Source organism: Dunckerocampus dactyliophorus, chromosome 1 (genome assembly GCF_027744805.1).
Source record: "Dunckerocampus dactyliophorus isolate RoL2022-P2 chromosome 1, RoL_Ddac_1.1, whole genome shotgun sequence".
In the NCBI taxonomy this organism is placed as follows: Eukaryota; Metazoa; Chordata; class Actinopteri; order Syngnathiformes; family Syngnathidae; genus Dunckerocampus; species Dunckerocampus dactyliophorus.
Genome location: NC_072819.1, coordinates 37,755,503 through 37,771,387, shown reverse-complemented (window position 1 = coordinate 37,771,387; position 15,885 = coordinate 37,755,503). Strand labels below are relative to the sequence as shown.

The 15,885-nt window shown below is 41.2% G+C and overlaps 1 protein-coding gene across 1 annotated transcript in view; it reads right to left on the bottom strand.

The window, feature by feature from the left end:
- The window catches only part of tmcc1a (transmembrane and coiled-coil domain family 1a), a 56,152-nt gene extending 46,554 nt beyond the window's left edge, over positions 1–9,598 (bottom strand). The window contains exon 1 of the mRNA XM_054767733.1: positions 9,499–9,598. The gene's annotated coding sequence lies outside the window, so the exon portion shown is untranslated. The remainder of the gene's footprint in view (positions 1–9,498) is intronic.
- Positions 9,599–15,885: the final 6,287 nt, after the last annotated feature.

The window sequence follows — 15,885 nt, the reverse complement described above, 5'->3', positions numbered from 1 at the left end:
GATCTATCGGTGCTCCGTTGTGTGTGTCTGTTATTGTATTTACTACTGCTACCAGTTGAGAGTGATGCTCATGTGAGAATTGAAGACGTGTCCAGACGTGTACAGCCACAACAGTCCTGATTGGCTAAGGGTAAGGGAGAACCCGCCCATTGTGTTCTGCGTTCTGATTGGCTGTAGACCATTGTCAATGTCAATCAATCTCCTTGTGCAGGACTGCCTGTTTCCTGTTGTATGATCGCTAGCGGCTGAAGGCAGGAAGAAGTTACGCAGCTGTCGGCTGCCTGGAATACTGTAAATGAGTCTTCGGTCCATGGAGGATGACAAAGAGGAATACGTTTTAACAAGGATACAAAAACGCTATAGCCTAACGGCGCCAGGACAAGCCACGGTCAGAAGAGTGACCGTGGCTTATCAAGATGCTGATTAGACACCATGATTAGTGCACAGGTGTGCCTGAGACTGCCCACAATAAAAGGCCACTCTGAAATGTGGCGTTTTATCACACAGCACAAAGCCACAGATGTCGCAACATTTGAGAAAGCGTGCAATTGGCATACTGACAGCAGGAATGTCAACCAGAGCTGTTGCTCGTGTATTGATTGTTCATTTCTCTACCACAAGCCGTCTCCAAAGGCGTTTCAGAGAATTTGGCAGTGCATCCAACCAGCCGCACAAACGCAGACCACGTGTAACCACACCAGCCCAGGACCTCCACATCCAGCATGTTCACCTCCAAGATCGTCTGAGGCCAGCCACTCGGGACAGCTGCTGAAACAATCGGTTTGCATAACCAAAGACCTGGACCTGACTCCAGCTCGTCGTTGTAACCGACTTGAGTGGGCAAATGCTCACATTCAATGGCATCTGGCACGTTGGAGACGTGTTCTCTTCACGGATGAATCCCGGTTTACACTGTTCAGGGCAGATGGCAGACAGCGTGTGTGGCACCCCGCATAAAACAAAACTGCATATTTCAGAGTGGCCTTTTATTGTGGGCAGTCTAAGGCACACCTGTGCACTAATTATGGGGTCTAATCAGCATCTTGATATGGCACACCTGTGAGGTGGATTCTCTCAGCAAAGGATAAGTGCTCACTAGCACAGATTTAGAAAGATTTGTGAACAATATTTGAGAGAAATGGTGATATTGTGTATGTGGAAAAAGTTTTAGATCTTTGAGTTCATCTCATAAAAAATGGGAGCAAAAACAAAAGTGTTGTGTTTATATTTTTGTTGAGTGTATATAATAATAAAAAAAAAATAGTTGGCTACTTTGTGGATTTTATTTATTGCGGGCTTTTTTGGGAACCGAGCCCCCCCAGATAAACGAGGAAACAATGTACACTAAAACTATCAAAACAATTGGTCATTTCAGTATGGGAACTGTGACATTTTTCTGGAACATGTTCTACAACATGTGTTTCTATGTGCAATTTATGTTTTGTATTTGTCTCTGTTATAGTTCATCTATAAAGGTGTTTGATGGGCTTGAAGCAGTAGCGACTTCTTGGGTCTGACATACATTTAATATGATTTTAGCAACGCTGTCTGCTGCCATCGTGCTTGGGCTAACTAGCAAGCTACTCCTCCCCCAACGGTGATACGATTTACAGTAATGACCCAACAAATGAACATTATGTAGTTTACTTACAATGTAGTATGCACAAAGTGAGCAAATAGCTGTAGAATTCAATCGCTGTGAAATAATTCACTACGGAAGAGACTTTACGTCTGTTATGACCACTGTCTCCCCTGGAGTCTGCGAAAAGGGGGGAAAAAATCTCCACTCTCCCATCTGGTTTCTCTCCGCTGTCTGTCAAAATCAAGGACCGTCCTGCTCCATAGACCTCCAGTGAAGCTCAGCTTCCCTGGAAGTGATATTTTTTGCCGGTTTATCCAATCAGGGTCTTACGTTCGTGCTGTGAGCATCTATGAGCTGACGCACGAGCTTCAATGGAGATTTACCATCGCGTCCATGCTGCTGCCGAGGGAAGAGAGCTCACGTCAGAGAGCAAAACCTACTCAACGACAGATTAATGCTCAGCATGCTTATGAAATTGAGCACACTCTTATTGCAGTTCTATGTGTACACATTTAAGTTTAACAATTCATATTATTTTGTTACATTTAAAGGGGAAGTTAGGCTTCCCTTGTCGTCAATGAGCAGTTGCCACTGGCTGTAAGGGCAAGTCCAGGTCTTCCCATCCAAGCATGCCCTTATGGATCTCACTTTATGAACTAGGCACAGTCATGTGTGAACAGAAGGGGCCTTCCACAAAAGTGATCCCAAACTTGGAGTTCATCTGCTCAGAAGACTGTTAATCTTTTATGGCTGTGCAGCATCATGCACACCATTTCATCGCTGCAGTGATGTGGAGCAGAAGTGATGACTGACTGTGAGTCCCATCACATTACACAGAATGAGGCTCTATGGGCACTGAAGCAGCTTTGTTTAAGAGACAGTAGCCTAATGAATCATTCAGGATGTATGGAGACAGGCTCATGTTGACTGCATCTTCACTCAGAGCTAACATCTCGTGATGCAAGGGGCCAGGTCTGCACTAAAAGGACACAACATAATCTAGCAGAGCATTCGATACATGTGAAACCCGCAAAGTGGTGACCATGCAAACCCGAGAGGTGTTTAACAGTTGGAGGAAGCTTGGCCAACAGCTCATATTCCACCTGCTCTGGCAGGACATCATCAACTGTCAACAAGCGGGGAAGCACCTACACGCCAACTGAAATCTCATACCACAGATGGCACTAAAGGCGCACAGCAAATGGAATGGGAGTGGGAATGTGTGTCAGGGTCAAAATACGCTTTAGATGGCTGAAGTCTGCAAGTTTGCGGGCCTGTAAATTGCTTACAGCAATCTGCGATTATAAGGAGGTTCTAAGTAGGGCTTCAAAATGCAAAAATAAGAAATGGGAGTAAGACAAAACAAAAATTTACTGTAAACAACCATCAAACTAAAATAGGCTGTTCGTAAGCTGATCAAAAGTTTAAGACCATAACATTAAAAGCCAAAATCTTGGCAAAAATGTGGATTCGATGTCATTTTCTGTCAAGTATTCACACTGCCATGATCTCTTGATGGCAAAGGCAAAATGATTTCTCTCTTTGAACACGGTCGGATTGTTGGGCTGCATAAGCAAGGCCTCTCGCAGCGCGCCATTGCTGCTGAGCTTGGATGCATTAAGACATTTGAAACTTCTTCAAAGTCAAGTGGCCGTGAGACAGAGGATATGTCTGTCAAGACACGGGACGATCCTTAAGGGGTTGTTTTTTTTTTAGCTATGGTCTTAAACGTCTGATGAACAGCCCATTTCACTATAACGGTTGTTTGTAATAAATTGCTTACTGAAATAATTTTGTTCTCACTCGCATTTCTTCTTTTTGCATTTTGAAGCTCAACTGAGAACCTCCTTAAAATGCATTAGTGCAAAATGTAAATTCTTGCAATTTTTCAACTGGTCTTAAAATTTGGATCTGGAGTGTATAGCACAAACTGCACAACCATTCTTACTAAGGGTGACGGATTCAGACCAAAAGTAACAGTAATTTAATTTTACATGACTAAAAACAACACCATTTTAACTATTACACCCGGTCTGTACAAAATAACATCTTAAAGAGACATAAGACAGTCAAAAGTCATAATTTGAACTACAGCTAAGTATGCTGGGAAACTCTTAATACACCCATTCCAGACTTGCTACCTTTTCCAGGTTACAGTTCTTGCAGATTGTGATGTTTTGTTGTTGATAGAAAATACCATAAATTCCAGTGTGTAAACCGCACCCACTAAATTTAGAAGAATAAACAGATTTGTTCTTGTATAACAGGCACCTGTGTACAAGCCGCACGTGTCCACATCATGAAGTAGCATATTGTTGCACATACGAGTCTATGAGGACCAGTCAGCTCTTTATATGACAGGAACTAATGAGCTTGTCAACCAGTGGGAAATTGCAAAAGGTCATTACTCAACATAACAGTCTCACTCACGGTTTCATCTTACAAACATTACACTCATCACCTAACACTCAAACGTTGTACTTCAGAAATATAGAAACATGTATCAATGTATCATGTATCAATATATAAAAAAAACATTTTAAAGTGTTCCCATAATGCATTTTGTTTGTTGCAATGCAATGCTGCTTCTGTCTACCAGAGGGAGCCAGAGAATGCGCTGCTCAGGCGCAATGCCTAATGGGAAAACTTTAAAATGTTGGGTTATTGTTATTATATACTCATATTGGGACATGTTTGTATATTTGTATACATACCTTTTCATTTTTGTTTGGTATTAAGTTGATGTGTGACGGCTTTAGTGCTGTTAGTAAATTGTTTTTTGAAAGATGACACCATGACTCAGTGTTGTGTTGTTATACTGGTATATATACTGACCTCCACTCTCTTGAAATAGGTTGACAAGCTTGTTGTGAGTGCACCGATAGCTTGTGATTGAAGAAAGACCTATAGTTTGCTCACTGACTCTCTAGTGCCACAGTACTTAAACAATTCGTAGTAGTTCCGAAGTAAAGGAGAAGCCACAAGATTAGAATTTAACCATGAATTAGCCGCACTGCTGTATAAGACACAGGGTTGAACGTTTAGGAAAAAAGTAGCGGCTTTTTTCCCAGACGTTGCGGGGATGACAAGGAGGTGGTCCATATCCATCTACAATTATATTCTAGTCCAGACAGCTTGCTGAGCTGGTATCCCACCTGCTGTGACTTAAACAAGACAAAGACAGAATCTCTTGGAATGCTTACTGCCTCCACATATTATTTTATTGAGGAAAAATGTGGACAATACCATTGTTGTAGAGGTTAAGACACACTCATAACACCTCATTCTGCTTCTATCCTTAAAACAGGTGCACAAGCACGAGGAAACGGGCCGCTTGTTGTCATGAAAAACAGCAGCTTTTACAAAGGAATTTCACCTTCATTCGAGAAGTGTCGGCGTCACTCATACAGAAGACAACGCAGCTACAGCAACAAAATGGCACAGATGGACTTTCCCTTTACAATTTTGATTTGAATAATAAAATAATAATTAATAAATTCCAATACAATACAGAATGACATCTGTTAGAGCTGCAACAATTAATTGATGAACCAATGATTAATCCCTTGGTCCAGGTTGGGCTTGTGGCGTCGGCTTCATGAGCAAACCACAACCATTTGGCTTGTTGGCTCAAAGTAGTGGATGAGCGATGCGGATTGAGGAGAGAGGGGCTGGTCAATGCACAACAACAGCCAGCCCTTAACGAGCGGAGGGGCGTGGCTTTTTTTGGAGGTGCACGTCTATGGAGTCATATTTGTGCCCTAACTTTGAGGTAGCAAAGGCAGACTTTGAGCCCTATTAACATGTAATAATTACTGCTGAGTGCGCAAGCACATGGCTGCATGCTGCCACTCCGGTGAGTCGGTGGCTGAGGTGAGCCAGTGTGCTAGTGTCCCTCTGGCCGGGTTTTGGGGACTGGACTCCTTGCTCGGGCTAGCGGTTTGCTGCCTGGATAGTGGCGAGGCGTACGGGCATGTTCAGTGGACAAAATGCATGCCTGTTGGTCGCTCTTTGGGAGGTGAGGGCACTGATACGATAATATTTTTTTTTCAAACTCGACCGGCAAAGTCCCAAAGATCAACTAGTAGCTCACGATCGACGGGCTGGCGACCCCTGATCTACAAGACATTCACACACATGAGCTTTGACTTTGGAAAACAGTGATCAACATTTTTGCCTCTTTTCTAATACCACAGACTGTTTGTGCTTGGTTCATATTGATTTGGTTTGTCTAGGTCCTAACCATTTACTTGGTTAATCGAAACACCAAGCTGCACATTAATCAGTAAAAAAAATAGTGGTTAGTGGCAGCCCTAATCTACATTAAAGAATGCAATGACAACCCACACAAAAAAACAGTTTCCTGTCTTAAGTATGAAGCTTCTTCTTTTGCCACATATTCACAAAGCTAAAAAAAAAAACCCAAAAAAACTAGCCTGAATAATACTGATCTGAACCCATTTTCTAGAACATAATTAACTAAATGGCGTCACCACAATGCAACAGGACAACGCAGGATTAATCTTTGGTCCACACCTGCCACCTCAAACAGGTTTAATGTTTCAGCAACCCCTTGAGTGAATAGTAGTAGATGGATTAACACTTACACTGTATATACCATCTTTGTAATGGAGTAACAAATAGACAATTATACTCACAGCCAGGGGCAACAGACAGTAATATAAAAGCTATGTCATCTGCAATAAACTATGGGAAGAAATTACACCATTTGGACTGAAAGATATACTTGTTCTCAAAACCGACAATTTGTTTGATGAGGATGAGCTAGCTACAGCTAGCTACATACAGTGCAACTTAAAGTCAGATGCCCCTAAAGTAGAACAATTTGCAATTGAAAATATTTCAAATTTTCAGAAAAATAACTTCTACAGTCACACAAAACAACAGAGAAGACTGCAAAATGTCACGTCAATGAGCATCTGAAGGATTCACTTCTTTGACTTCTGTCATGTTTCAAAAGGTGTGAGTGGTTTTGTTTGCTTTTAGTTTTATTAAGTTGAATTATGCAGTGCTTTTTACAATTATATGAAAGTTAAGAATGTTAAAATGTTACTTAAAACACTGCTTGTAAAGATAAAGCAAGTTTTATGGTGCTGACAGCTTAATTCATTCTTGATTCATTCAATTTCCTATTTCCTATGAAAATTTCGGACAAATTGGAGGTTGACAAGTGTAATAGTCTGAATATAGGAATAGTCTGTTCATCCTCAAGGTATGGCTATTGCTGGTCATAAAGAGTTGCTTTATCAAGTTAATACTCACGTAGATGTATCACCAATTCACAGGGGCGTATTTAGTCATTTGGGGGCCAAAGGCAAACCCAGTCATTGGGGGCCAAAGGCAAACCCAGTCATCGGGGCCCTCCACATCCTTGCAATGCACTGACAAAAGTTTTATTCTCACCTCAACACAAGGTCTTCCATGTGGGCAGCAGCAAATATGTTCAGGTACAATCATAGCCATGTTTACATATACACCCGCCAACTCCCCGCCAAAAAAAAAAGATTTTAAATATTATGGACAATTTAGAGTCACCAATTAACCTAACATGCATGTTTTTGGATGTGGGAGGAAACTGGAGTACCCGGAGATTACCCATGCACGCACGGGGAGAACATGCAAACTCCACATAGAAATACCCAAGGGAGAATCAAACCCAGGTCTTCCTGATCTCCAGACTTGTTTGTCTATATGTGCCTTGCGATTGGCTGGCGACCAGTCCAGGGTGTACCCCGCCTGTCGCCTGAAGTCAGCTGGGATAGGCTCCAGCATGCCCCTGCGACCCTAAAAGAGGAGAAGCGGTATAGAAAATAGATGGATGGATGTTTATCATCTATTATCAAGAGTAAATATGAGAAAATTCTCCTATTTCCTGAGTTAGATAAAGTGCTTAAAATACTCCTCGAGCATTACTATTACCGAAAAGGTGAATCATCTCAACACTTTTACTGTAATTAATAACTTTAAGCAACATTTAACATAGTTTACCGCTTCAATAATCACATCTTTGTGACGAAGTCAGCAATGCTGCTGGAGTTGTGTGTCAACGTTTGTTGTGACTGTGAAAAAGGTTGACATCTTTAGTAGTTTCGATGAAAACTATTTTCCTCTCGACGTCTCCTCTTCTCCACGCCACTCCACTGGGGTAACTCCGCTCCTTTTTTCTCCAAATCGCGTCAACAAGTTTGTTTTACTACTGCCTTTTTGTAATTAATCTGCACATGCAGCAGTTACATGGAAGAGTCCATTGCATGAGAATGGAGGGGGGGAGCTCGAAAAGATCATGATAGATTACGCATTTTGATGTAGTTTTAAGAACGTGAATTAAGACTGAAACAGAAATATGTACTTTAAATGGAAGACAAAAAAATCAATACTAAGTTTTTATGAGATGTTTGGGGGCCTCTGGAAAACTCGGGGCCCTAGGCAATTGTCTGTGTTTGCATAATGGGAAGTCCACCCCTGCCAATTAAATATGAACCACTGTAAATTTAAAAAATCTTAACTTCTAGCAATAGCAATAAATCCAAAATGCGATATAAAGATGTAATCATCACACCATAGGAGAGTTCTTCGATCATCCAAGTCACATCTACAGTACAGTGCCTTACTTCACAGCATTAGCAGGCCGGCCTCACTGTGCACACAGCTCGCTAACTAGACCCTGTGACAGGCAGGCCAAGCATTCAACAAGCTGTTCATCTCGTGATCTCTTCCAGAACAAACACATCTTCATTGCATGTGCTGCTGAAGATGGAGCAGGGCACCAATCAGAGGAGACAATCACATCTATTTTGTAAATACAACACTCACATAAATGTGAATGCATGCACGCAAACAAATTAGACCCTTTATAATATGCCCAGGAGGGACGAAACAACATGAGTGCAGCGGGAAAAGGACAAGAAACAGGGGGAGGAGGAGAAGGGCAGCGTCATCATGGTGGTCTGACCATCAGAGTGAAACATGAATGGCTGCATTAGCAGTGGCCTGAAGCGCGAGTAGAGCAACTCTGGACTGACACAGTTAGTTTTCACGTCACACCAGATCATTCAAATCCTCTATATGTGTGTACAACGTGCATGTGCTATACATCAGAAAACACTCACACAGGTTAGAAAACGGTCAGGGATGAACAGATGGAGTCCGACAGGGTGCTGTACACCAAACAGTCATGTTACAGTATTTTACGTAGCACTATATTTTCAGTTTGATAAATTAATTAATAATACGAATGCCTCACTGCATACATTTTAAGGCATCGGATTCATACAGTATGTCCAAAGCTTCCACTGTATGACATGGCGTTTGAAGCTAAATAAACACAGCTGAGGGTTCATTTATAGGCACATGTGCAGGCATCCTGACTTGTACCAAACAGTGGCAACGTGCAGTAATCGCGAAGCCTATGAGCTAACTGGAAATAAACCCTAGACACTACTGTAAGCGAGCCAGTGGGGATATGGCAGTTTAATTGTCTTTAGGAGTTTGCCTAATAGAAAATAAACACCTCATACGTAAACACGTCAATGGAGCGCAAAACGTCTGCACAAGATGATTCAGTGGAACTATTAAAAAGCCACACGTCTAAATACATGGTATATGATCAAAACAAACACAACTTCAAGCCCCTTTATAATATATAGTTGAAAATAACAACACATAAACCATTAACGTGACCCTGGGACCTGTCAGTGTAGTCGGAGGAAAACAGTGGCGTGTGTTAACGCTGTCAGGTTGACAGTCCCGTTAGTCTGTTTAAACCCACAGCAGCTAACACAAGAAAATATCAACAGCAGATCTCTAGTTGCGTTTCCTCGCACATCACACATACGCGCACGCGCACAGACATCCCAGAAATAAATCGATGAAAAACTCTTAATATTCACACTTACATGGGTGGTTAAAAAAAGTGTTGGAGGTGGCGTCCAGCGAGAAGCACCTCTGCTCCACTGTGCGTCCGCTACTTGGTCCGCCCGCCCACTCTGCTCTGACGTCAGTACGTAGGACGTAAAGACAGCTCAATCGGTAAGACGGCTCACTTCGTTCAGGAAATGGTGTTATCTTCATTGTGATGGCCTAAAAATGTTTACCCTTATGCTGGAGCCTATCCCAGCTGACTTTACGAGGGAGGCAGGGTACACCCTGGACTGGTCGCCAGCCAATCGCAGGGCACATATAGACAAAAAGCATTCATACCTATGGACAATTTAGAGTTTCCAATTAACCTAATATGCATGTTTTGGTAATGTGGGAGGAAACCCGAGGACCTGGAGAAAACCCATGCAGGCACGAGGAGAACACGCAAACTCCACACAGAGACAGCCAAATGGAGATTCGAATCCACATCTTTCATATGTCCTGACTGGGTGGCCAACATCCGAACCACTTTGACCCCAGCTACCACTATATGCCAGAGTCATTCAGCTAGGTTTAGTGGAGGATCCCTGTGAAGGGACATTTCAACCAACACCAGAGTCATCATTTTTCTGCAGTAAACCCTGAACACAAAACTAACCAAAACAGCAGTTTATATTAAACACTGATCTAAAAAAAAGACTGGATCGAGCAACCTATTGTTTTCACGCGCCAAAATTTGAAGCCAGATTTTTTCGATCGCCGCCATCTTGGTGAGACCAACTTACGCGCCACAGCTTTGTGATTGTGCTGGTATACGAACGCAGAATTAGTGAAAAATCATCAAAAACATCAGGAGTGCCAGTGAAGGAAGCGAGGATGAGGAAACACAACTTAAAAAGCACTTCCCAAGAACCTTCCACTCGTAAGTACTTTTACTTGGCACCTTTTTTTGACCTGATATATGTGCCACTACTTGAACGGCTTTGCTTTGAAAAGTTCTCGAAATGTAACCAAAAGTTAAAGTATGAACTTTGATGGGTGGTTTTGCAAGAATTTTCTAGTTACACCTTCCTGTAACAACTAGGCCTTTTTTTGGTGCCTTTTTTTGGTGTCTTTTTGTACCAAAAAACAGCTTTTTTAAAAGCTATCACAACTACCAAGTTACATTAATTCTGATACCACACATGATTCACGCAAAGGTAGAAGACATGTGACAAAATTTCTGCTTTCTTCCTGCCTTAACCTTATCCTGAGATAAAAAAAAATAATGGTTTACCGTAGGAAAATAATTAGACAAAGATAGACTTTAAATTCCGTACGTAAACAATGTTTGCAGGCTGCCACACAGCCAATTTTTCGTCCGTCTCGAAGCTAAAATACATCTTACTAGCTTGATAAATGACACAAAAGCGTATAAATCTGAGTAGTTATAACCTTTAGCAGTTGATTTTGGTGGCTATACGATCAATCGAAGTTTTACCAGTGCGTTGCCATACTGTACTGTTGTCTCGCAGCAAAGTGGTCTCACCAAGATGGCCGCCGCAAATTTCCATTGGCTTCAAAAATAAAACAATAGAAGCTCGATCCAGTCTTTTTTTTAGATCAGTGATATTAAACTGCAGGGGGCGACATGCAACAACAGCTACTTCTACACTGGCAAATGATATTGTTTCTTCTTTGACCACTGGATGGAAGCATTGGTGCAGAGATGCTGGCTCGACTATACTGGTTTTGACATGCAGCATTTTAGCTTATCTTAGAGCAGTGCTCCTCAATTATTTCCTGACATTCCCCCTAGTAGGGAAAATGATTTTTTTCATGCCTCCCCAGTATTGAAATATAATCGGGTACTATTGAAAGAAATATTCAAATTTAATGTATTATTTATTTACCTGTACAAACCACTGTAGTTTCTGCCACCAACATTCTGCATACAATCACCTGGATATCAAAATAGATCAATAAAATTAGCTGAAATAACATTTGCAACAACTTAAATCAATTTCAAGTTACTTAACCCACCCGCCGGGGGTCCACCCCACTATTTGAGAAGCACTTGCTTAGAGAGATCTCTTGGGGTGTGATGATACCATGATGATACTGCAATTTAGCTGTTTTTAGTCAGAAGGCATATAAAGTACTGTATAAAAATCTTCAACTGTTTTTTAGTAATACTAGAATATCATTTAGCAGAGTGCAGACCTCCACCAAGGCTGAATTGTTAACAAAATCAGGGGGAAAAACAATTGTGAGTGTATTTGTTTGTTTCTTTGTTTGGGTACCATTATGATTTTTGCCCGGTCTTAAAAAGCACTCACTAAGCTTTTACAATTGTAAGTTGTTATACAGTAGTTGTTTTCGGCTCACAGTGCCATTCTTGTAATAAAATGACATTTATGTGCTTAATAAGGGACACATCAGTATTGTACACAAGGATAATTATGGTGTGTGGTTCAATACAACCCTTCATTGAATATTTGTCTGGCCTCAACGTTATGTAGTCAAATACTGGATGTGAGTTTGTTTTTGCTGATGCTTGAAGCATCTCTGGTAGAAATGCAGTCATTTCTTTTTCTTCTTCATTATTTTACCATTATTAACCTGTCCTGTTCAGCAGCTCACATCGTCATTTCTAATTATTCAACTTTATATATGATTCATATTGTAAACACTGATACTATATAATTGAATGTAAATGTGTGTTTATCTGAAATGCAAGGACTGTGAGTCAGAAAATAGTGTAAAAGTTGTGAAAATCCTTTTTTGATAGTTTGACTTTGATTGCTGTCTGACACTTCCTCTTATCCACTTTGCACTTCCTGTCTAGAAATCATAGCCCCAATTAGACGAGTACAGATTGTAATTGACCCTTCAAATAATTATTGTCACAGTGAAAATCTGTTTGATTACTCAATTAAAACGTCCAATGATATTAATTAGAACAAAATTAGATCAAGTAGGATTCATTAGTGGAATTGAGTTGAAATGAAGACCTCTATGAAATGATTGGAAAGACACAGATCGGTTATTTGTGTCTAAAACTCTGTTTTTTTAAGCTCGCAATGAGTGTGTCAGACTGGACAACAGGAAGTTCACATGAAAAACATCCTGCAGGATTGAAAAAATTAGCACTCTAACATGTCCAGAAAGTGAGCTGTCAACAAGTGTTACACAAATTGTTGCTCAGGGTTTATTAGCAAAAGCTGGTGCATGCACCCATTAGCCAAAGTAACCAAAGCATAAATATACAGAAAGACAACATCAAAAGCACACAAACATCAGGCAGGCTGCTTTTTTCCTTGAGCAGAGGATAATGGAAAAGATTAGTATGAGCGGCTGATGCCGGCGACCCTTTCTCTGAATGCACTGCGGATGAGGATGCTGGCTCTCAGTAGCCCTCGCCAATTAGAGACTTCACAGCAGCCGGCCTGGCTGCTAATGAAGGATTCAGAACTTGGGAGTGGAGGAGAGTAGGCAGGCATCGATCCCGGGTCTTGCTTAGGGCCCAGCTGCAGGGCCCACACGGGAATGTCTGCAGATTGAGAGATTGTATCCTTTTCTTCTTTGGCATTCAGATGCCCCACAAGGAGACATGACTCCATTTTTGTCCGCGACCTTTCCACGACATTATACTCACTTTTCTGGAGATATGAAGTGTTTTCTTCTTGAGTTGTATGCCATGTGTTGTTTCCATGTAGCTACAAGGCTATGTAGTTACAAGGCTACAAGGGAAAGTAAAGGCTACGCCGATCAATCGGCCTCCAATCAAATCGGCCGGTTTCCATAAAAAGGCACATGATCAGCATATGCTGATAAATGCCCTTCAACACCAATCACCTCTGGCTCGTACTATTGCAGCATGCAGCGTCCCCCGCCCACTTTCCTTCACACTGCGCAGGCGTGCCAAACACAAAACAAACATGCCGTGTGGAACTTACTTGCTGTTTGTGAGAGTGATAGAAATTTTGCACCCTGCAAAACATGCAACGGAAAATATCTCGCTGGGGTAAGCATGTTAAAAAGGTTTAATTTAATAAGGCATTTGAAGAACAAACACTTGACGGAGTATGGTGAGTTTTCGAGGCTCACGGTGTGATCATCAGCCAAAACGCTGTACAACACTCGCCTGGATGTGCGTGACAGTCAGAAAGTCAAAAGCAAATAACCCAAAAGATAATTCAATTCATCGGACTAGATGACCAGCCTCTCTCAGCGGTGGAAGACACCAGCTTTGCGACTACTCTCTCACTTGGAACCCCGCTGCGTGATACTGGAAGTCCTGCTAGAACGGCGTCAATGTACTATGTACTCTCACATCCAAACTCTCCTTAAAGAAGGTGTCTCATCCTCTTTAAGTTTCACAGGTGATACATGTTCTCTTGAAAAAGTAAGTCAAATATGTTTTTGTCTAAATGAAGGTGATTTTATGGTTCCCTTTTTAGCAAATAGCAGGGGTGCAACCAGGAATTTTCGGCCCCATTAAAAAAAAAAAAAATCACGTTGGTCGCCCCCACTTTTTACTTTTTAATAATTACCCATTTTTGGGGTCCCCTGGCAGTCAGGGGGCCTTGGAATTGTTCTAACTTATACGGCACCACGGGCCAATAGCACTCATCATAAATTGTTTTTTTACACTTACACTTAATCTATGTGATCAGTATCGGCCGATTTCACTCATGGATGATCAGAATCGGCAGCATAAAACCCTGATTCAAGATTCAAGATTCAAGATTCAAGATTCAAGAGTTTTATTGTCATATGCACAGTAAAACAGGTAGTTATACTATGCAATGAAATTCTTATTCTGGTCATTCTCCCAAAAGAAGAAAGAAAACACAAGAAAATGAATAAGAACATAAGAAACATTAATACCAATAAATTAAGCAACAAGAACAGTAGAGACATGAATACCAATAAATAAATAAATAAATTCGGAGCATCCCGAATTGAATTATAAAGGCATCTTTTAGCAAACTTCAATTATCATTTGAGTATCTCATTGTCGAGCCAAGTGTCCTGGTTTTCAGTAATCAAAATATGGTCACCTTATTAGAATAAATACATACACTCTAAAGTCCAAGCATGCAACTATCGCTCAGGAGTTGATAAGGTCAAGTGTTGCTTCATCTTCACAGTGTTCAGCATTTTAATTAGGCCAACTGGCCACATCTTTGGATTATCTTTCACTGGGAAATACAGCAGCACCATGAGCTGTTGGGTCAAGTACTATGTAATAATCCCCAGTAAATGTCCACTAGATATACCTGTAGAATGAGGTTTATAGCATAAAATAGTGGCAGATACATTTGATATGTGCACCCCACAGACACCTTGCATTGATAGTCAAGGACATTGAATCACATTTCAACAGCATCTCGTTTCACCTGCAGTGTCTCAAGTCCTTCACTGTGATGAGTCACTACCCTGGTGTATTGTCGGTGTCAAGCACAATTGCATTCAAAGGCCCAGTGTATTTTTAAATGTAGAGGTTCGCTTATTAACTATACAGGAATAAATTAGGACTGGAATACAGTCTTCAGGGAATAAAGGTATGTTTTTGTTTTTTATTTCTTAAAAGGACAACAATAAAGGCTGCACTTTAGATATATTGCAATCAAAGTTATAAGATTAAGGTTAAAGTGGTAACTGTAATAGCTGCAAATATTTGAGCCTAGGAATTCAGGTTGTAGATGCTGCTGGCTGAGCGGCTGAGCCAGCACATGTAGCCATTCACCCGCTTACAAAAAAATGAACTATAATGCTATAGATAACTGCCAGGTCACAACAATACCATTATTTAAAAAAAAAGCAAGAAAACCACACAACCCTTGATCTTCAAATACATCGTCAACAATATGCCACATTCAGTCTTTCATTTCTGCTAGTAATTTTGAGCATTATAACTTCCACCGGTGATCAGTCGCCGCCGCCTGAAAAGTTGGCACTCAGCAAAATGTAACAAGTGTAAATAGAAGCACTCAGTGACAAAGTGTTCAGAAAACTCCAAACCTATACACTACAACATCATCTGGAGCAGCTCAGAATCAATGTTTATCGAAAAACTTGTGACAAAGACATCAAACTTTTAAATAATACACAGTACATCTTGTCATGATCTGCACTCTGTTTTGGTCTGCTACCATCTGCAGTCCTGCAGAGGACTCCTCCCCTGGACTGCGCACCTGCAACCACTCAGCCATTCGAGCTTCTTATGCCATGATTGTTCCTTGCCAGATTGTTGCCTCGTCTTGCCTGCCTAGTCAACGCTATGTTTGCTCCTGCCATGTTTGCTAATATACCTTGTGTATTCGTATTCCTTGCTGCCTACTTCGTGCTTTTGTTTGTACTTTTAGCTTCCCGGTGACCTTCTGTCGCCGGCGTTTTCTGTTGTACTTTGTTTTTCCTCCTCTGTGACCGCCTTT